The sequence below is a fragment of the Rhinolophus hipposideros genome (assembly GCF_964194185.1).
Source record: "Rhinolophus hipposideros genome assembly, chromosome: 6".
Classification (NCBI taxonomy): domain Eukaryota; kingdom Metazoa; phylum Chordata; class Mammalia; order Chiroptera; family Rhinolophidae; genus Rhinolophus; species Rhinolophus hipposideros.
The window spans coordinates 2,867,708-2,889,790 of record NC_138052.1 but is presented as its reverse complement, the minus strand read 5'-3'; the positions used below and the strand labels follow the sequence as shown (position 1 = coordinate 2,889,790).

General features: G+C 39.3%; 1 long non-coding RNA gene across 1 annotated transcript in view; it reads right to left on the bottom strand.

The window, feature by feature from the left end:
* Positions 1 to 5,025: 5,025 nt before the first annotated feature.
* The window catches only part of LOC308498725, a 107,641-nt gene continuing 90,583 nt past the window's right edge, over positions 5,026 to 22,083 (bottom strand). Inside the window, exon 3 of the long non-coding RNA XR_013993507.1 lies at positions 5,026 to 7,617. This is a non-coding gene — a long non-coding RNA (uncharacterized lncRNA). The remainder of the gene's footprint in view (positions 7,618 to 22,083) is intronic.

Sequence of the window (22,083 nt, the reverse complement as noted above, 5' to 3'; positions counted from 1 at the left end):
AAATATTTTTATTTAATTCAATATATCCAAAATATTATCACTTCAAAATTTAATCAATATGTCTCCAAAATATGGGGTGTATTTCACACTTTGAACATATATTAATAAAGACACTTATTTGCATCAAAATACTTGATCTATATTTAGAGTTTGTTAAATTTACAGTTGAAATTGTACCCAAATTGTTCACATATGCAAGTTGTTCCAAATGTACATAAAAGCTCTCCAATAACTGAATGGAGTGTGTTTTCAATTTTAAATTTAAATAAATTAAAATTCCAAAACAGTAAAAATTTGTTCAGTCACACTAACCACATTTCAAGTGCTCAAGGCCATGTATGGCTAGTAGCTACAGTCTCAGCAATACATGTTTAGAGAAGGGACTGCCTTTCCAGTGTACCTTATGAGCTGGGCTGTCAAGTCAGTGCAAGCTAGATTGAAATCCTGGCTGGCATACTTACTGTCTGGTGATCTTGGGCAAGTCATTTAACCTCTCTGAGTCTCCTGTTTCTCATCTAGAAAATGGAGCTAACAATGCCTACCCTCACAGAGTTGTTAGATAAAATCTTAGCTATAAGAGGTTCCCTGCTATCAGTACTTAATAAATGCTACCTCCCACTCACCCATTGAAACCTCTACATCTCCTTTTTTCACAAACTGATTTTTGTGATTACATAATGCAATTAACATATAAACTTAATTTAATCAAGTAGGAAGACTTTTCCTCCAAGAACTGCAAAGATTCTACTCAGTCCTATGGTCACCAGTGTCATGTTAAGCCCTCTGGGCCTCTCTACTGAGCAGGTGCCATGGGCACTGTAATTGTCTGTTTACACATCCATTCTCCCACACACTCCAGGAGCCACCAAAATATAGTTTAGTTTTTTAATAAAGGAATGAATTACCCTATGATACTATCTGTGAAAAAAAAGAGTAGGTGGAAAATCCTTGCACTGGAGATGGGGAGGGGGGATGATGACTTCTAAATAGTAGAGATGCATATTATCCATGAAGCTTTCCTCAAAATACTCTGGCCCACAGTATGCTCAAATTGTCTGAAGTCCAGTGAATTTTGAAGGACAACTCAAAAATCCCGCATATAATGCTATGATATTTTTCTCCAGTACTTCCACTAGGCAGCACCTCCTCTCCACTCATCTCATTCTGGTTTATGTATTGGAAAAGCCTTTTCTACCTTCTTTACTATCAGGCATACATTTAATAAATCCTTCAAAATTCAGCTTATCCAGTACTTCCCCGAAGAAGCCTCACCTATACCTTGCCCTTCAGCCCACTGTATTTTCACTACGCCATTTTAAGATTTGTAATAGTTCTCCTTTGCACTTAACGGTGCTACATTTCAAATTGTTCACTGAAGTGTCTGCCTCTTCTCCCAGGACCTGAGTGTGAGCATCCTGAGACAAGAGCTGTGCACCCCCAGTCCCAGCTAAATGTCAGGTGCAGGACTGTGGGGTCAGTGTTTGGGGAACTGAACTGAATTGGACTGAATTCAAATCTGTGAAGTGTATGAATCTTAAATGACTAAAGTTCAAAGAACTGCATTTTATAGTTTTAATTACTGTTTTCTAGAATTCTATTTTTGTGGCATTTCATCTTTTCAGGAAAAAGGACCCAGCATGTGTTACTCTAGTAGTACACCCCAAAAAAATGCAGAGATAAAAATGGGGGTGACTGAAGGTAAGGCAAGATGACAGCAGTATGAACCCCCCTTCACACAAGCACAATGGAGTACACACTTATATAGGAAACTAGTATTCCTGAGAGACAACTGAGGGCTGATTAAACAGCTTCTTAACAATAAGTTAGGGGAAATGATTGAATAAAGAAGGTTGGGAAACCACGAGAGCTCTCTGGGAACTTTGAGGACTCTCCGAAATGGAGGTGCTGGTGAGCAGCATTATTTATATCCACCTCTACTTCAATCGGGTGGACGGAGCTCTGTTCAAGTGCAAGATTGCAATGACACATTCCCAGCCACAAAACCCAGAACCTATTTTTTTTATTAAATTTATTGGGGTGACAATGGTTAGTAAATTTATATAGATTTCAGGTGTACAATTCTATATTACATCATCTATCAATCCCATTGTGTATTCAACACCCAGAGTCAGTTCTCCTTCCATCACCATATGTTTGATCCCCCTTACCCTCTGGTAACCACTAAATTATTGTCTGTGTCTATGAGTTTTTCTTTCTCATTTGTTTGTCTTGTTCTTTTCTTGTTTTTGGTTTATATACCACATATCAGTGAAATCATAGGGTTCTCTGCTTTTTCTGTCTGACTTATTTCACTTAGCATTATACTCTCAAGATCCATCCATGTTGTCACAAGTGCTCCTATATCATCTTTCCTTAATGCCGAATAGTATTCCACTATGTATATATACCACAACTTCTTTATCGATTCATCTATTGAAGGACATTTTGGTTGTTTCCATGTCTTGGCCACCGTAAACAAAGCTGCAATGAACATTGGAGCACACGTGTCTTTATGGATAAATGTTTTCAGATTTTTTGGGTAGATACCCAGGAGAGAGATTGCTGGGTCATATGGTAATTCTATTTGTAATTTTTTGAGGAACCTCCACACTGCCTTCCATAACGGCTGCACCAGTCTGCGTTCCCATCAACAGTGTATGAGGGTTCCTTTTTCCCCACAGCCTCTCCAACACTTGTTACTATTTGTCTTGTTGGTGATAGCCATTCTGACTGGGGTGAGGTGATATCTCATTGGGGTTTTTATTTGTATTTCTCTGATGATTAGTGATGTTGAGCATTTTTTCATATGTCTATTTGCCATTTGTATATCCTCTTTGGAGAAATGACTCTTCAGGTCCTCTGCCCATTTATCAATTGGGTTGTTTGTTTTTTTGTTGTTGAGTTTCATGAGTTCCTTGTATATTTTGGATATTAGATCCTTATTGGAGGCACCATTTGCAAAAGTCTTCTCCCATTCAGTTGGTTGCCTCTTTATTTTGCCAATACTATCTTTTGCTGTGCAGAAGCTTTTAAGTTTCATATAGTCCCTTTCGTTTATTTTAGCTTTTACTTCCCTTGCCTTTGAAGTCAAATTCATAAAATGCTCTTTGAAACCAAGGTCCATCAGTTTAGTACCTATGTTTTCTTCTATGCAGTTTATTGTGTCAGGTCTTATGCCTAAAGTCTTTGATCCATTTTGAATTAATTTTGGTACATGATGACAGATAGCAGTCCAGTTTCATTCTTTTGCACGTGGCTATCCAATTCTCCCAGCACCATTTATTGAAGAGGCTGTCTTTCCTCCATTGTATGTTTTTAGCTTCTTTGTCAAAAATTATCTGTCCATATTTATGTGGTTTTATTTCTGGGTTCTCAATTCTATTCCATTGGTCTATGTGTCTGTTTTTCTGCCAATACCACGTTGTTTTGATTATTGTAGCCCTGTAGTACAAGCTAAAGTCAGGGAGTGTGATACCTCCAGTATTGTTCTTTTTTCTTAAGATTGCTTTGGCTATTCGAGGTCTTTTGTGGTTCCAAACAAATCTGATGATTTTTTTTTCTATTTCTTTAAAAAATGCCATTAGGATTTTGATGGGGAATGCATTAAATCTGTATATTGTTTTGGATAGTATGGTCATTTTAACTAAGTTGATGCTTCCAATCCATGATCACGGAATGTCTTTCCATTTCTTTGTGTCTTTTTCAATTTCTTTCAAAAATGTCTTATAGGTTTCAGCATATAGGTGCTTCACATCCTTGGTTAAGTTTATTCCTAGGTATTTTATTCTTTTTGCTGCAATTGCAAAGAAATTGTTTTGTGTATTTCTTTTTCTGAGATTTCATTGTTAGTATATAGGAATGCAATGGACTTTTGTACGTTGACTTTGTAGCCGGCAACTTTAGTGTATTAGTTGATTGTTTCTAATAGCTTTTTGGTGGAGCCTTTAGGGTTTTCTATATATAGCATCATGTCATTTGCAAAGAGTGACAATTTAACTTCTTTCACAATTTGGATACCTTTTATTTCTTTCTCTTGCCTGATTGCTCTGGCAAGGACGTCTAACACTATGTTGAAAAGCAGAGGTGATAGGAGACAGCACTGTCGTGTTCCTGAATGTAGAGCAAAGGGCTTCAGTTTTTCACCATTAATTATGAGATTAGCTGAGGGTTTGTCATATATGGCCTTTATTATGTTAAGGTATTTTCCTTCTATACCTGTTTTATTAAGTGTTTTAATCATAAATGGATGTTGTATCTTGTCAAATGCTTTTTCTGCATCAACTGATGTAATCATATGATTTCTGTCCTTTATTTTGTTTATGTGATGTATCACATTGATTGATTTGCGGATGTTGAACCATCCTTGTGCCCCGGAAATAAGCCGCACCTGGTCGTGGTGAAAAATCTTTTTAATGCATTGTAGTATTCGATTTGCTGGAATTTTGTTTAGGGTTTTTGCATCTGTATTCATCAGAGATATTGGTCTGTAGTTTTCTTTTTTGTGTGTTGTCCTTACCAGGTTTTGGTATCAGGGTAATGTTGGCCTCATAAAAGGAGTTGGGGAGTACTATCTCTACTTCAATTTTTTGGAAGAGTTTGAGCAGGATTGGTATTAGATCTTCTTTGAAGGTTTGGTAGAATTCACTAGTGAAATCATCTGGTCCCGGACTTTTGCTTTTGGGAAGGTTTTGGATGATTGATTCAATTCCGTTACTGGCGATCGGTCTGTTTAGATTTTCCAGTTCATCATGGTTCAGCCTTGGAAGGCTATATGTTTCTAAGAACTTGTCCATTTCTTCCAGGTTATTTAATTTGGTGGCATATAGTCCTTCGTAGTATTCTTAGATGATCCTTTGTATTTCTGTGGCGTCCTTGTCAATTTTGTTAACCTTTTCAAAGAACCAGCTCTTTTTCACATTATTTTTTTTCTATTGTCTTTTTGTTCTCTATTTCATTTAGTTCTGCTCTGATTTTTGTTATTTCCTTTCTTCTGTTGACCTTGGGTTTCATTTGTTCTTCTTTTTTGAGTTCTTTAAGGTGTAACATGAGGTTATTTATTTGGGATTTTTCTTGTTTCTCAAGATAGGCCTGTAATTATATAAATTTCCCTCTTAAATCTGCTTTTGCTGCATCCCCAAAATTTTGGTAGGATGTATTTTCATTGTCATTTGTTTCTATGTGTCTTTTGATCTCTCCTCTAATTTCTTTGACTTGGTCATTCTTTAAAAGTATGTTGTTTAATCTCCGTGTGTTTGTGTTTTTTCCTGCTTTCTTTTTGCAGTTGATATCCAATTTCAAAGCTTTGTGATCAGAGAATATGCTTGGTATGATTTCAATCTTCTTAAATTTGCTGAGGCTGATTTTATCTCCCAATATATGGTGTATTCTTGAGAATGTTCCATGTACACTAGAAAAAATTGTATAGTCTGATGTTTTAGGATGAAGTGCTCTATATATGTCAATAATGTCCATTTTATCTAATGTGTCATTTAGGGCTGCTATTTCGTTATTGTCATTCTATCTTTAGTTTTCTAATAAGGCTGTGTCTCCATTGTTTCTTTGCTTTTTTGTTGTTGTCTATTATTTCTGTGTGGTGGTATTCTATGATGTTTACCTCTGTTTCTTCTTTTATTACATTACATATTTCAGTTCTGGAAGTTTTTTGAGTGGTTACCCTTAAGTTTATGTAAAATAAAGTTTGATATTTAGATTATTACAGTTTCTTCAGCATCCTTACTTTCTTTATTTCCATATTCCAGTTCAGGCCGTTACTCTCCCCCTTTTTGTTTTGGTTGCCACAAGTTGTCCTTGTTGATGGTGGTCTAATAGCCTCCTTTAGTATTTCTTGTAGTGCAGGTCGTGTATTAGAAAATTCCCTCAGCTTCTGGATGTCTGGAAAGGTCTTTATTCCTCCTTCATATCTAAAGGAGATCTTTGCTGGATATATTATTCCTGGCTCATAATTTCTCTTTCAATAGTTTGAATATTTGGTTCCATTCCCTCCTAGCTTGTAGAGTTTCTGCTGAAAAATCTCATGATAATCTAATGGGCTTTCCTTTGTAAGCTACCGTCTTCTTTTCCCTGGCTGCCTTGAGGATTCTTTCTTTGTCATTGATTTTAGACAGCTTTAATACAATGTGCCTTGGTGAAGGCCTGTTGGAATTGAGGTAATTAGGTGTTCTATTTGCTTCTTGGATTCGAGGATCCAATTCTTTCCACAAGTTTGGGAAGTTCTCATCGATGATTTGTTTCAATATGTTCTCTGTTCCTTTCCCTCTTTCTTCTCCTTCTGGTATGCCCATTATTCTTATATTGCTCTTTCTGATAGAGTCAGAAAGTTCTTTTAGAGTTCTTTCATTTCTTTTAAGTCTCAAGTCTCTTTCTTCTTCCATCTGTGTAATTTCCAGGTTCCTATCTTCGATGTCACTGATTCGTTTCTCCATCTGGTCAACTCTACTACCTAAGCTGGATATTTTATTGTTAATTTCTTCTATTGAGTTCTTAATCTCCAGAAATTCTATTTGATTCTTTTTCAAAATTTGAATCTCTTTTGTAAAATGCTCATGGTGTTCTTTGATTGTGTTTCTGAGTTCATTAAACTGCCTTTCTGTGTTTTCTTGCATCTCGTTCAGTTTTTTCAGAATTGCAATCTTGAATTCTCTGTCATTTAAATCACATATTTCCATATCTCTAAGTTCCTTTTCTGGAGACTTTTCACTTTCTTTCTGAGCTATCTTGTTGCCTTGGTTATCCATGGCATTCACTGATTTACTATTTCTTTCCCTAGACATCTACAGGAGTGGCTTCTGCAACAGATTGACAGGTATGCGAAGAGCTTTTGACGTTCCAAAGCTCTATCTGCACCAGATTCAGAGCCCGTATGTTTCAGCAGTTCTGTTTACTCCTGCAGGGATTCACCCAGATTGGTGGAGTCAGGGGCGGGGTGAGTTGTGAGAGGTGGCTCAGAGCAATGGTGGCGACCACCACCACAGCCAGTCCTGCTTCCACATCTCCCTCCCCTTGCCGGAACTAGTTGAGCTGCGAATCTGTGTCTGCGGTCCACAGTTCTCAGAGCAGCAAATATTCTGTCCTTTGATCTGACACTGCTACTTTATCGCTTCTAGTACCAGGCCGGTGGTGGTGGGGCGAGCTTGGGAGGGTAGGGAGTGGGCAGCTAGTCTTCGTGCCTAAGGCTTCCGTTCCCCGCTCGGCAGTTAGGGCTTAAACCAACGATTTCAGCCCTTTTCCCTCAGTCCTTGCTGCCGTGAGTGTTGGGTTCAGCCATGTTATATGCTGCCCCCTCAGCCCTGTGGGCCATAAGTAGTCGAGTCCTTCCCTCTCCCGCAGCTGCGGTAGTTCTGGGATGCAGTGAGCACGGAGCGCTGAGCTAGGTCTCCGTCCTGCGCCTGCGAGACTCTGTCTCCACACTTCTCCTCTTTCTCCTCCCCAGCTTGCACGATTCACCCACCTGGTGGTGAATTCAGTAGTGGGCCTCTTCGTCTTGCCTGTCTGCTGTGCAGGGAGTCCTTTGTGGGGTCCGATTGTTGTCCGATTCGTTGTAAATTCCAGGGGAGTGCTACAGAGGCTCACCTCATGCCGCCATTTTTTCCCCAGAACCTATTTTTGATTCAAACAAAGGGAGCAATCAGGATCAACAATGCATCACCACACACTTGGCTTCCCTACCTGAAGCCTCTCCAGCTAGGTATGCCAGCAAGTCAGAGCACCAGGCACCATAACCACCCACCTGGCTACAATCAGCCCACCAAAGCTACCCAGCCCACGCAGCCTACACAGAAGTCGCTTATTTACAAGATCACTTTTCATACAAAAAGAGAGAATAACCATGTAGAGAAGACTGGGGAGTTGTGGGAACTCTCTGGAAACTGGGAATTCTCTGGAGTCAGAGGAGCCAGTGAGCACCATTGTGTATGTCCCAGTCCACCTTGGTAGGGTAGACGGGAGCTCTATCCAGGTGCTCTGACCTACCTGCAAGGTCACTGCAGTGCATTTCTGAACACATCTCTTGAGCCCATGTAAGCTCCAAACAAAGGGAGTTAGCAGGATCAACAGAGCATTACTACACACACCTGGCCTCCCTGCCTGGAGCCACTCAATGTTGGTAGGCCAGGGCCCCAGAGATCACAGGCACCCTCTCAGTTCCAACTAGCCTGCCATAAATAAATAAATAAATAAATAAATAAATAAATAAATAAATAAATAAATCCAGCACACATAGACTACACAGAGATTGCTTCTACACAGGCCACTTTTTCAAGGATGGGAGAGATAGCTGTTTTGTCCAATTCATATACACAAACATAGGAAGTCAAACAAAATGAAAAGACAGAAGAATGTCTCTCAAATGAAGAAATAAGAAAAATCTTAGTTAAAAGAAAAAAAACCTTAATAAAACAGAGAAAAGTGAGTTGACTGATAAAGAATTCAAAGAAACAGTCAGAAGGATGCTCATCAAACTAGTAAGTGAAATAGATACCACCTACGGGTGTCACCAGACCCCTACCACCAAACACTTTTGGTCTAATAATCGGAAGAGGCAGTTTGAGCCTACAAGGCCTATATATTTACCATGGTGTTATAGACAATGATTTTACTGGAGAAATACAGATTGTAGCCTCCTCCACTTCCTCTCTCATTTCTATACAACCGGGACAGAGAATAGCTCAACTACTCCTTCTCCCACTCCAGACCACCCATAAATCTGCCAACAATGAGCCTAGAAACAAAAAAAAATTTGGGATCCTCAGATGCTTATTGGATTCAAAATCTCTCCCCCAATAAGCCCATGCTAGATTTAAAACTTGATGGAAAAACCTTTAAAGGCCTTATTGACACTGGTGCTGATGCAACCACTATTAGACAAGAAGACAAGAAGACTGGCCGCTTTCTTGGCCCCTTTCTGACACACTTACTCACCCCTGACCTGGGAGAAACCCTTGTTTTAACATCTGGGTGGTTATCTTGGAATTGGGGCTGAACATGATTACTCCCATTTGGGATAATATGTCACGGCCCCACAGATTTACTGGGAGGTTGGGTACAACGTAAGGTTGTACTGTGCCAGAATTATTTTCTTTATCTAGCCATGTTAGAAACTTGGCGCTTTCTCAGACAACAAATAGAGGCCTTGCAGGCCAAGCCCATACAGGTCCATTACACCAGACTGGAGATGCAAGAGCGAGGAGATCCCTATCTCCAATAATAGGAGTCATAAAACAGGACTCCTCCCCTGTGAGATGAACTGGATAGCCAATGACGGGTAAGAGGACAGCTCTCTAAGTAACATAAAAAATCAAAACCTGTTGCTGTACCAGGTGTCACAGAGATGGACTGTCCCAACCTAAGACAGGCACAGGTCCCTAGGGGCTTAGAGCTCTTTTTTTATAAAACAGAAAAGGGGGACCTGTAGAGGGCGGGTGCCTGTAAGGCACCATCACATGACTGAGAAGCATGAGATAGAGGAAGTTACTTGGGTCTTTAGATAACACCCACATTTCTGTAGGGGGTGTCCGGATGGCTTAAGACCTCTAGCCGGCAGCAACCCTTCTTATGTTAATGCCCCTCCACCCAGCAAAAGAATGTATATAACCCCTGATTGAGCTGCAATAAAGAGAGACTTGATCAGAACTTCTGTCTTGTCTCCGGTCTTTGTGTCTCCTATTTTCCTCCCTTCTAGGTGCTTCGGGGTCCCTCGTGTAGTGTCCCGCGGGTCGGGACAAACATTCACATTATATGGATCCAGAAGAAAAAGAAAGAGGACAAAGAAACAGAAACTTTATTGAAATAAATAATGTCTGAAAACTGTCCTAACCTGGCAAAGGAAATTAACATTAAGGTCCAGGAAATACAGATAGTTCCAAACAAGATGAACACAAAAAGACCCACAACAAGACATATTGTAATTGAAATGGCAAAAGTAAAGATAAAGAGAAAATTTTGAAAGCAACAAGCGGAAAATGACTACTTACATACAAAGGAAACCTCATAACATTATAAGCTGATTTCTCAGCATCAACTTTATAGGTCAGAAAGAAGTGGCAGGACATCTTTAAAGTGCTAAAAGGAAGCACTTTAGCACTATAACCTAGCACTATAACCTAGAATAATCTACCTGGCAAAGTTATCATTCAGAATTGAAGGTGAGATAAAGAGTTCCCCAGACAAGCAAAAACTAAAGAATTTCATCATGATTTAACAAGCTTTATGACATAGGTTAAAGGGTATTCTTTAAGCAGGAAATGAAAGACCATAACCAGAAATAAGAAAATGTGACAAAGGAAAAATCTCACAGGTAAAGCCAAATGTCCATACTACCCAATGCAATCTACAGATTCAAAGCAATTCTTATCAAAATACCAATGGCATTTTTCACAGAACTAGAACAAATAATTCTAAAAATTGAATGGAACAACAAGATACCCCCAATAGCCAAAGTGATCTTGAGAAAGAAAACAAAGCTAGAGGTATCATGCTACCTGATATCAACAATACTACAAGGCTACAGTAATCAAAACAGCATGGTAATGTCATGAAAACAGACACATAGCTCAATGGAACAGTATAGAGAGCACAAAAATAAACCCATGCCTATATGGTCAATTAATCTATGAAAAAGGAAGCAACCATATACAATGGGGTAAAGATAGCATCTTCAATAAATAGTGTTTGGTAAACTGGACATGAAAAAAGTATGAAACTAGATCACTTTCTTAAACCATGTACAAAAATAAACTCAAAATGGATTAAAGACTTAACTGTAAGACCTGAATCTCTGAAATTCCTGGAAGAAAACATAGGCAGTAAACTCTCTGACACTGCTCTTAGTAATACTTTTTCTGATATACTTCCTTGGGAAAGGAAAATAAAAGAAAAAAATAAACAAACAGGACTATGTCAAACTGAAAACATTTTGCACAGCAAAGGAAACCATCAACAGAATGAAAAGACAACCTACTGAATGGGAGAATATATTTGCTAATGATACATCTGAAAAGGAGTTAATACCCAACATATATAAGAAACTTATACAACTTAACACCAATAATACAAACAACCCAATGAAAAAATGGGCAGAAGACCTGAATAGACATTTCTCCAAAGGGGACATGCAAATGGCCAACAGACATATGAAACGATTCTCTATGTCACTAATCATGAGAGAAATCAAATTAAAACCACAATGAGATATCACCTCACACCTGTCAGAATGGCTATCATCAAGAAATTAATAAAAAGCTAGTTTTGATGGGACAACCAAGATGGCGAAGTAGGTAAATGCTGTGCTTACTTTTTCTCACAATCACATCAAAATTACAACTAATCTACAAAACAACCATTATTGAGAATCACCTAAAATCAAGCTGAAATGAAGCCTTTCAACTAAGGATATGCAGAAGAAGCCACCTTCAGAGTGGTAGGAGGGGCAGAGACACAGAATGGGCTGGTCCCACACCCGTGTGTGACCATTAAAGATCAGGAGGGTCCTCCCCACCCCAGAGAGGAGCAAGAGGTCCCAACCCCACCCTAGCCCAGGGTTCCAGTGCTGGGGAAAGAAATCCCCATAATTTCTGGTTGTGAAAATCAGCAGAGATTGTGACTTAGTGAAACTGAGTGCAGCAGCATTCCTAGGCACTCCTTTTAAACGGACCACATGCAGACTTACCAACCAATCGAATCACTCGCTCTGAGCTCCAGTGCTGGGGCAGCAGCTGGAGAGGTGGCAGTGACATACGGTGGGGAACTGTGTTGTCTGGCTTGGGATGTGGGCTGCAGAGGTAGCTTTCTCCTGGACAGGGAAGCCCTCCCCCTTTCCCACATGCAGACACAGGTGGCCTCCATATCTGAGTCTCCGCCAATCGTTCACCATGCCCTGGTGATTTAAGACAACACTTCACCCAACTTTCAGGCCCACCCAGGGCTTCCAGTGTCTTTTTCATAAAAACCACCTGCCTTGGCTCAAGCTGAAGACTTTCTTAGTCTCTCAAAGGTTCACGGAACCCAGACAAGCAGCATCTGGCTTAAGCATGTTCTGTACCTCTAGCTGAGAAGCCCTAAGTGTAGCATCAGTGATAGCCAGCCTTTGTTCATGGCTGGCCCTCCCAAAGCACTTCCAAGCAGAACATCAGTGGCAGTCATCTTCAGATTTCTTTGTGGCTCCTGCTAGGTGGCCCCAAGTGGGTCACGGGTTGTGGCTGAACTTAACCTACAGCAGATCCCCTCCAAAGTGGTCCTGGGGCTGGCATCCCTAGGGGCCAGATTCAAAACGAGCTGGAACATCACCTAGCCATCTCCAAGTACAACACACCCAAGGGGAGGATTGGGCAGGCACCAGAGTCCTGCTGACGCAGATCCTGCTCTGTAGAATCAGTCCCTGCACAACAACTCTTCCACTGTAGTCAAGGCCAGTCCTCACAACCAGTGAGCCCAAGGGTCAGTCCTTCAAACTGATATGAAATTATCAACCAAGGCTCAACTACAAGAGGAGGACACACACAACCCACACAAGGGACACAACTAGAGTGCATGGCTCAGGAGACCAGAAAAACTGTGCCACTGAAACCCACAGCATACCTACTACATAAGGCCACTCTACTAATACTGGAAGACATAGCAGCACTACCTAATACATAGAAACAAACACAGGAGGCAGCCTAAATGGGGAGACAAAGAAACATGTCCCAAATGAAAGAACAGAACAAAGCTCCGGAAAAACAGCTAAGCAAAATGGAGATAAGCAACCTATCAGATGCAGAGTTTAAAACACTGGTTATAATAATGCTCAGAGGTCTCAGGGAGAACTTCAACAGAGAGCTAGAAAGCATAAAAATGGAGATGGAAACCATGAAAAAGAACCAGTCAGGATCAAAAAAAAAATGGCGGCGTGAGGTGAGCCTCTGTAACGCTCCCCTGGAATTTACAACGAATCGGACAACAATAACTCCACAAAGGACTCCTTGCACAGCAGACAGGCAAGACGAAGAGGCCGACTACTGAATTCACCGCCAGGTGGGTGAATCGCGCGAGCGGGGGAGGAGGGAGAGGAGAAGTGCGGAGACGGAGCCGCGCGGGCGCAGGACACAGACCTAGCTCAGTGCTCGGAGCCCGCTGAGCCCGGATCTTCCGCAGCTGCTGCGGGAGAGGGAAGGACTCAGACTGCTAGGGCTCCGCTTACGGCCCACAGGGCTGAGGGGGCAGCATACAAAACCGCTGAACCCAACGCTCGCTCACGGCAGACCTCGGAGCAAAGACTGAGGGAAGAGGGCTGAAATCGGTGGTTTAAGCCCTCACTGCCGAGCGGAGAACGGAAGCCCTAGGCACGGAGACTAGCCGCCCCCTCCCTACCCTCCCAGAGCTCGCCCCGCCCCCACCAGCCCGGTGCTAGAAGCGATAAAGTAGCAGTGTCGGATCAAAGGACAGAATATTTGCTGCTCTGAGAACTGTGGACCGCAGACACAGATTCGCAGCTCAACTAGTTCTGGCAAAGGGGAGGGAGCTGTGGAAGCAGGACTGGCTGTGGTGGTGGTCGCCGCCATTGCTCTGGGCCACCTCTCACAACTCACCCCGCCCCTGGCCCCACCTATCTGGGCGGATCCCTGCAGGAGTAAACAGAACTGCTGAAACAAACGGGCTCTGAATATGGTGCAGAAAGAGCTTTGGAACTCCAAAAGCTCTTCGCATACCTATCAACCTGTTGCAGAAGACACTCCTGTAGATGTCTAGGAAGAGAAATAGTAAATCAGTGATTGCCATGAATAACCAAGGCAACAAGATAGCTCAGAAAGAAAGTGAAAAGTCTCCAGAAAAGGAACTTAGAGATATGGACCTTTGTGATTTAAATGACAGAGAATTCAAGATCGCAATTTTGAAAAAACTGAACGAGATGCAAGAAAACACAGAAAGGCAGTTTAATGAACTCAGAAACACAATCAAAGAACACCATGAGCATTTTACAAAAGAGATTGAAATCTTGAAAAAGAACCAAATAGAATTTCTGGAGATCAAGAACTCAATAGAAGAAATTAACAATAAAATATCCAGCTTAGGTAGTAGAGTTGACCAGATGGAGGAAAGAATCAGTGACATCGAAGATAGGAACCTGGAATTTACACAGAGGGAAGAAGAAAGAGACTTGAGACTTAAAAGAAATGAAAGAACTCTACAAGAACTTTCTGACTCCATCAGAAAGAGCAATATAAGAATAATGGGCATACCAGAAGGAGAAGAAAGAGGGAAGGGAACAGAGAATATATTCAAACAAATCGTCGATGAGAACTTCCCAAACTTGTGGACAGAACTGGATCCTCGAATCCAAGAAGCAAATAGAACACCTAATTACCTCAATCCCAACAGGCCTTCACCAAGGCACATTGTATTGAAGCTGTCTAAAATCAATGATAAAGAAAGAATCCTCAAGGCAGCCAGGGAAAAGAAGACGGTAACTTACAAAGGAAAGCCCATTAGATTATCATCAGATTTTTCAGCAGAAACTCTACAAGCTAGGAGGGAATGGAACCAAATATTCAAACTATTGAAAGAGAGAAATCATGAGCCAAGAATAATATATCCAGCAAAGATCTCCTTTAGATATGAAGGAGGAATAAAGACCTTTCCAGACATCCAGAAGCTGAGGGAATTTTCTAATACACGACCTGCACTACAAGAAATACTAAAGGAGGCTATTAGACCACCATCAACAGGGACAACTTGTGGCAACCAAAACATAAAAAGGGGGAGCGTAAAGGCCTGAACTGGAATATGGGAATAGAGAAAGTAAGCGTACTGAAGAAACTGGAATACTCTAAATATCAAACTTTCTTTTACATAAACTCAAGGGTAACCACTCAAAAAACATCCAAATCTGAAATATATACTGTAATAAAAGAAGAAACAGAGGGAAACATCATAGAATACCACCACACAGAAATAACAGACAACAACAAAAAGGCAAAGAAACAATGGAGACACAGCCTTACCAGAAAACTAAAGACAGAATGACAGGAAATCCTCACATATCAATAATCACCCTAAATGTAAATGGACTGAACTCACCAATAAAAAAACACGGAGTAGCAGATTGGATCAAAAAACTAAACCCAACCATATGCTGCCTACAAGAGACACATCTCAGCTACAAGGACAAGCATAGACTCAAAGTGAAAGGGTGGAAATTGACACTTCAAGCAAATGGTACCCAGAAAAAATCAGGTGTAGCCATAATGATTTCCGATGAAACAGACTTCAGGGTGAAAAAGATAACAAGAGACAAAGATGGATATTTCATAATGGTAAAGGGGACTATACAACAAGAAGACATAACAGTCATCAATATTTATGCCCCCAATCAGGGAGCACCGAAATATACCAAGCAACTACTAACAGAACTAAAGGGAGAAATTGACCAAAACACAATTATACTAGGGGACTTAAATACATCATTGACAGCTATGGATAGATCATCCAAACAGAAGATAAATAACGAAATCGCAGCCCTAAATAACACATTAGATGAATTGGATTTAATTGACATATATAGAGCACTTCATCCTAAAACATCAGACTATACATTCTTTTCTAGTGTACATGGAACATTCTCAAGGATAGACCATATATTGGGACACAAAATCAGCCTCAGCAAATTTAAGAAGATTGAAATCATACCAAGCATATTCTCTGATCACAAAGCTTTGAAATTGGATATCAACTGCAAAAAGAAAGCAGGAAAAAACACAAATACATGGAGATTAAACAACATACTTTTAAAGAACGACTGGGTCAAAGAAGAAATTAGAGGAGAGCTCAAAAGATACATAGAAACAAATGACAATGAAAATACATCCTACCAAAATTTTTGGGATGCCGCGAAAGCAGTTTTAAGAGGGAAATTTATATCATTACAGGCCTATCTCAAGAAACAAGAAAAATCCCAAATAAATAACCTCATGTTACACCTTAAAAAACTAGAAAAAGAAGAACAAGCGAAACCCAAGGTCAGCAGAAGAAAGGAAATAACAAAAATCAGAGCAGAACTAAATGAAATAGAGAACAAAAAGACAATAGAAAAAATTAATGTGACAAAAAGCTGGTTCTTTGAAAAGATTAACAAAATCGACAAACCCTTGGCTAGACTCACTAAGATAAAAAGAGAGTAGACACTAATTAACAAAATCAGAAATGAAAAAGGGGAAGTTATCACGGACACCACAGAAATACAAAGGATTATCCAAGAATACTATGAAGGAGTATATGCCACCAAATTTAATAACTTAGAAGAAATGGACAAGTTCTTAGAAACATATAGCCTTCCAAGGCTGAATCATGAAGAACTGGAAAATCTTAACAGGCCGATCACCAGTAAGGAAATTGAATCAGTCATCAAAAACCTTCCCAAAATCAAAAGTCCTGGACCAGATGGCTTCACCAGTGAATTCTACCAAACCTTCAAAGAGGATCTAATACCAATCCTGCTCAAACTCTTCCAAAAAATTGAAGAAGAGTCAGTACTCCCTAACTCATTTTATGAGGCCAACATTACCCTGATACCAAAACCTGGTAAGGACAACACAAAAAAAGAAAACTACAGACATATATCTCTGATGAATACAGATGCTAAAATCCTAAACAAAATTCTAGCAAATCGAATACAACAATGCATTAAAAAGATTATTCATCACGACCAAGTGGGGTTCATCCCCGGGGCACAAGGATGGTTCAACATTCGCAAATCTATCAATGTGATACATCACATAAACAAAATAAAGGACAAAAATCATATGATTCTATCAATTGATGCAGAAAAAGCATTTGATAAGATACAACATCCATTTATGATTAAAACACTTACTAAAATTGGTATAGAAGGAAAATACCTCAACATAATAAAGGCCATATACGACAAGCCCTCAGCTAACCTCATAATTAATGGTGAAAAGCTGAAGCCCTTTGCTCTACGTTCAGGAACACGACAAGGTTGTCCCCTATCACCTCTGCTTTTCAACATAGTGTTGGAAGTCCTCGCCAGAGCTATCAGGCAAGAGAAAGAAATAAAAGGCATCCAAATTGGGAATGAAGAAGTTAAATTGTCACTCTTTGCAGATGACATGATGCTATACATAGAAAACCCTAAAGACTCCACCAAAAAGCTATTAGAAACAATCAATGAATATAGTAAAGTTGCTGGCTACAAAATCAACGTACAAAAGTCCATTGCTTTCCTATATACCAACAATGAAATCTCAGAAAAAGAGATAGAAAAAACAATTCCTTTTGCAATTGCAGCAAAAAGAATAAAATACCTAGGAATAAACTTAACCAAGGATGTGAAGGATTTATATGCTGAAAACTATAAGACATTTTTGAAAGAAATTGAAGAAGACACAAAGAAATGGAAAGACATTCCGTGCTCATGGATTGGAAGAATCAACATAGTTAAAATGGCCATATTACCCAAAGCCATATACAGATTTAATGCAATCCCCATTAAAATCCCAATGGCATTTTTTAAAGAAATAGAACAAAAAATCATCAGATTTGTTTGGAACCACAAAAGACCCCGAATAGCCAAAGCAATATTAAAAAAAAAGAACAATACTGGAGGTATTACACTCCCTGATTTTTCCTTGTACTACAGGGCTACAATAATCAAAACAGCTTGGTATTGGCGGAAAAACAGACACATAGACCAATGGAATAGAATTGAGAACCCAGAAATAAAACCATATAAATATGGACAGATAATTTTTGACAAAGAAGCTAAAAACATACGATGGAGGAAAGACAGCCTCTTCAATAAATGGTGCTGGCAGAATTGGATAGCTACGTGCAAAAGAATGAAACTGGACTGCTATCTGTCACCATGTACCAAAATTAATTCAAAATGGATCAAAGACTTAAGCATAAGACCTGACACAATAAACTGCATCGAAGAAAACATAGGTACTAAACTTATGGATCTTGGGTTCAAAGAGCATTTTATGAATTTGACTCCAAAGGCAATGGAAGTAAAAACTAAAATAAACAAATGGGATTATATGAAACTGAAAAGCTTCTGCACAGCAAAAGAAACTATTGACAAAATAATGAGGCAACCAACTGAATGGGAGAAGATTTTCGCAAACAGTTCCTCTGATAAGGGGCTAATATCCAAAATATACAAGGAACTCATGAAACTCAACAACAAAAAAACAAACAACCCAATTGAAAAATGGACAGAGGACCTGAAGAGACATTTCTCCAAAGAGGATATACAAATGGCAAATAGACATATGAAAAAATGCTCAACATCGCTAATCATCAGAGAAATGCAAATGAAAACCACAATGAGATATCACCTCACCCCAGTCAGAATGGCTTTCATCAACAAAACAAATAGTAACAAGTGTTGGAGAGGCTGTGGAGAAAAAGGAACTCTCATACACTGTTGGTGGGAATGCAGACTGCTGCAGCCGCTATGGAAGGCAGTGTGGAGGTTCCTCAAGAAATTACGAATAGAATTACCATATGACCCAGCAATCGCTCTCCTGGGTATCTACCCCAAAAATATAAAAGCATTTCTCTATAGAGACACGTGTACGCCAATGTTCATTGCAGCTTTGTTTACGGTGGCCAAGACATGGAAACAACCAAAATGTCCTTCGATAGATGAATGGATAAAGAAGTTGTGGTACATATACACAATGGAATACTATTCGGCGTTAAGGAAAGATGATATAGGAACATTTGTGACAACATGGATGGATCTCGAGAGAATAATGCTAAGTGAAACAAGTCAGACAGAAAAAGCAGAGAACCCTATGATTTCACTGATATGTGGTATATAAACCAAAAAGAACAAGACAAACAAATGAGAAACAAAAACTCATAGACACAGACAATAATTTAGTGGTTACCAGAGGGTAAGGGGGTGGGGGGTGGGTGATGAGGGTAAAGGGGATCAAATATATGGTGATGGAAGGAGAACTGACTCTGGGTGGTGAACACACAATGGGATTTATAGACGATGTAATACAGAATTGTACACCTGAAATCTATGTAAATTTACTAACAATTGTCACCCCAATAAAATTAATTAAAAAAAAAAAAAAAAAAAAAAAAAGAACCAGTCAGAAATAAAGAATACAATAACAGAAATGAAGAATATATTACAGGCAATCAACAGTAGATTAGATGAAACAGAGGATACAACCAATGATGTAGAGGATGTTAGCAGAAAACACCCAACCAGAACAGCAAAAAGAATCCAAAAAATTGAGGAGAGTTTAAGGGGCCTCAAGGACAATGTCAAGTGTACCAACATTCACATTATAGGGGTACCAGAAGGAGAAGAGAGAGAGCAAGGAATTGAAAACCTATTTGAAGAAATAATGACAGAAAACTTCCCTAACCTTGTGAAGGAAATAGACACGGGAAGCATAGAGAAGCACAGAGAATCCCAAACAGGATAAAACCAAAGAGGTCCACAACAAGACACATCATAAGTAAAATGCCAGTGGTTAAATACAGGAGAGAAACGTAAAATATCAAGGAAAAACAGCAAGGAAAAACCTATAAGGGAGCCCCCTAAGATTGTCAGCTGATTTCTCAATAGAAACTTTGCAGGCAAGAAGGGAGTGGCAGGAAATATTCCAAGTGATGAAAAGCAACAACATACAATCAAGATTACTCTACACAACAAAGCTATCATTTAGACTTCAAGGACAGATAAGGAGCTTTTCAGACAAGAAAAAGCTGAAGGAGTTCATCACCACCAAACTCATATTACAAGAAATCTTAGAGGGACTTCTTTAAGATGGGAGGGGGTTAAGGATGGGTGAAAGGGGAAAGGATTAAGAAGTACAAGTTGGTTGTTACACAGTAGGCATGGGGATGTAGGGTATAGCATAAGGAATATAGTGAATAATACTGTAATAATTATGTATGGTGTCAGATAGGTACTAGATCTATCAGGGTGATAGAAGGGAATGGGGTTGGAGACAAGGTGAAAAAGGTGAAGGTATTAAGAAATACAAATTAATAATTAATACAGTGTGGGGAATATAATCAACAATGTTGTAAAGATCATGTAAAATGCCAGATGGGTACTGGACTTATCAGGGAGATCACGTCATAGACTGTGTCCAATGCACTATACACCTGAAGCTGAAGTAGAATAATATTGAACGTCAACTATGACTAAATATATAAGTGTAGTCACAGGATGTGGAGTTCAATATAGGGAAAATAGTCAATGGTATTGTGACAACTATATAAGTTGTCAGAGGGGCAGTAGCTTGGTGGATGGGTTATCACTACATGAGGTGTTTAAATGTCTATTAAGTTGCTTTGTAGAGCTGAAACCAAAAAAAAAAAAATGCATGCTATGTTTCAATGACAGAGTTTCATAACTCCTTCTGCTCACTTAAAGCCCAGCTAAATTCTCACCTTTTCTTGAAATGTTGCAATACCGTAGAACTTCCATGAATTCATAAATGTTGCCACATTTCATCACTTATGATACTGGATTTTGTCATGTTTCATTTTTTTACTCTTTGTGATGAAATGTACATACAAGATCTGCCAATTAAGTTTGCAAACTTGTGGCAACGATGTTGCTAAACTTTTTTGATATCAGAGATATTATTCATTATGAATTTGTACCAACTGGACAAACAGTTAACCAAGTTTACTATTTGGAAGTGCTGAAAAGGCTGCGTGAAAAAGTTAGATAAAAACTACTTGAACTTTTTGTCAACCATTCATGGCTCTTGCATCACGACAATGCACCAGTTCACAAAGCACTGTCTGTGAGGGAGCTTTTAGCCAGTAAACAAATAACTGTATTGGAACACCCTCCCTACTCACCTGATCTGGCCTCCAATGACTTCTTTCTTTTCCTGAAGATAAAGGAAATATTGAAAGGAAGACATTTTGATGACATTCAGGACATCAAGGGTAATACAACAACAGGTGTGATGGCCATTCCAGAAAAAGAGTTCCAAAATTGCTTTGAAGGGTGGACTAGGTGCTGGTGTCAATGCATAGCTTCCCAAGGGGAGGACTTCAAAGGTGACCATAGTGATATTCAACAATGAGGTATGTAGCCCTTTTTCTGGTACAAGTTTGCAATCTTAATTGTCAGGCCTCATATTATTTATGCTGCCTTTAATAATTTGTGAGTATATGAGTTCACAGCATGAATTATAATCACAATGCTGTGTAAGCATCACTACTATCTAGACCCCAATCTTTTTCATCATATCCAACAGAACCTCTGCACTCATTAACAGATCACTCTACCTTAACCCCTACTTCCAGCCTTTGTAATCTCTACTTTCTGTCTCTTTGAATTTGCCTATTCCAGGGACCTCACATAAATGGAATGATACATTATTTGTCTTTCTCTGCCCGCCTGATGTCACTAAGCATCATAGATTTTCAAGGTCCACTCATGTTTTAGTATATTAGAAGATCTAATCCCTTTCATGACTAAATTGCATTCCACACACAAGCATGTACATCACATTTTATTCATCCACTCATCACTTAATGGACTTCGGGGATGTTTCCATCTGTGGGCTACTGTGAATAATGCAACTATGAACATTCCTGTACAGATCTCTGTGTGATATTCCAATGGTGAAAGATATTATGATATTGCCAAAAGTCATAGAATGTCACAGCACAAGAAGTAAATCCTAATGTGAACTGTGCACTTTTTAATTAATAAAAATATAGTTATATTTTTTTAAAAAGCTAATTTTGGTGAGAATGTGGACGAAAGGGAAACCTCATGCACTGTCGATGGGATGGCAAATTGGTACAGCCACTATGGAAAATAGTATCGAGGTTCCTCAAAAAATGTTTAAGAAAATTTAATCTTTTAATAAGAACTATGATATAACCCATCAATACCACTTCTAGGTATTATCCAAAGAAATCCAAAACACTAATTTAGAAAGATGTATGTACCCCTATGGTCATTGCAGCATTATTTACAATAGCCAAGATATAGAAGTAACCTAAGTGTCCATCAATAGACAAATGGATAAAGAAGTTTTGGGGCATATACAGAATGGAATATCACTCAGC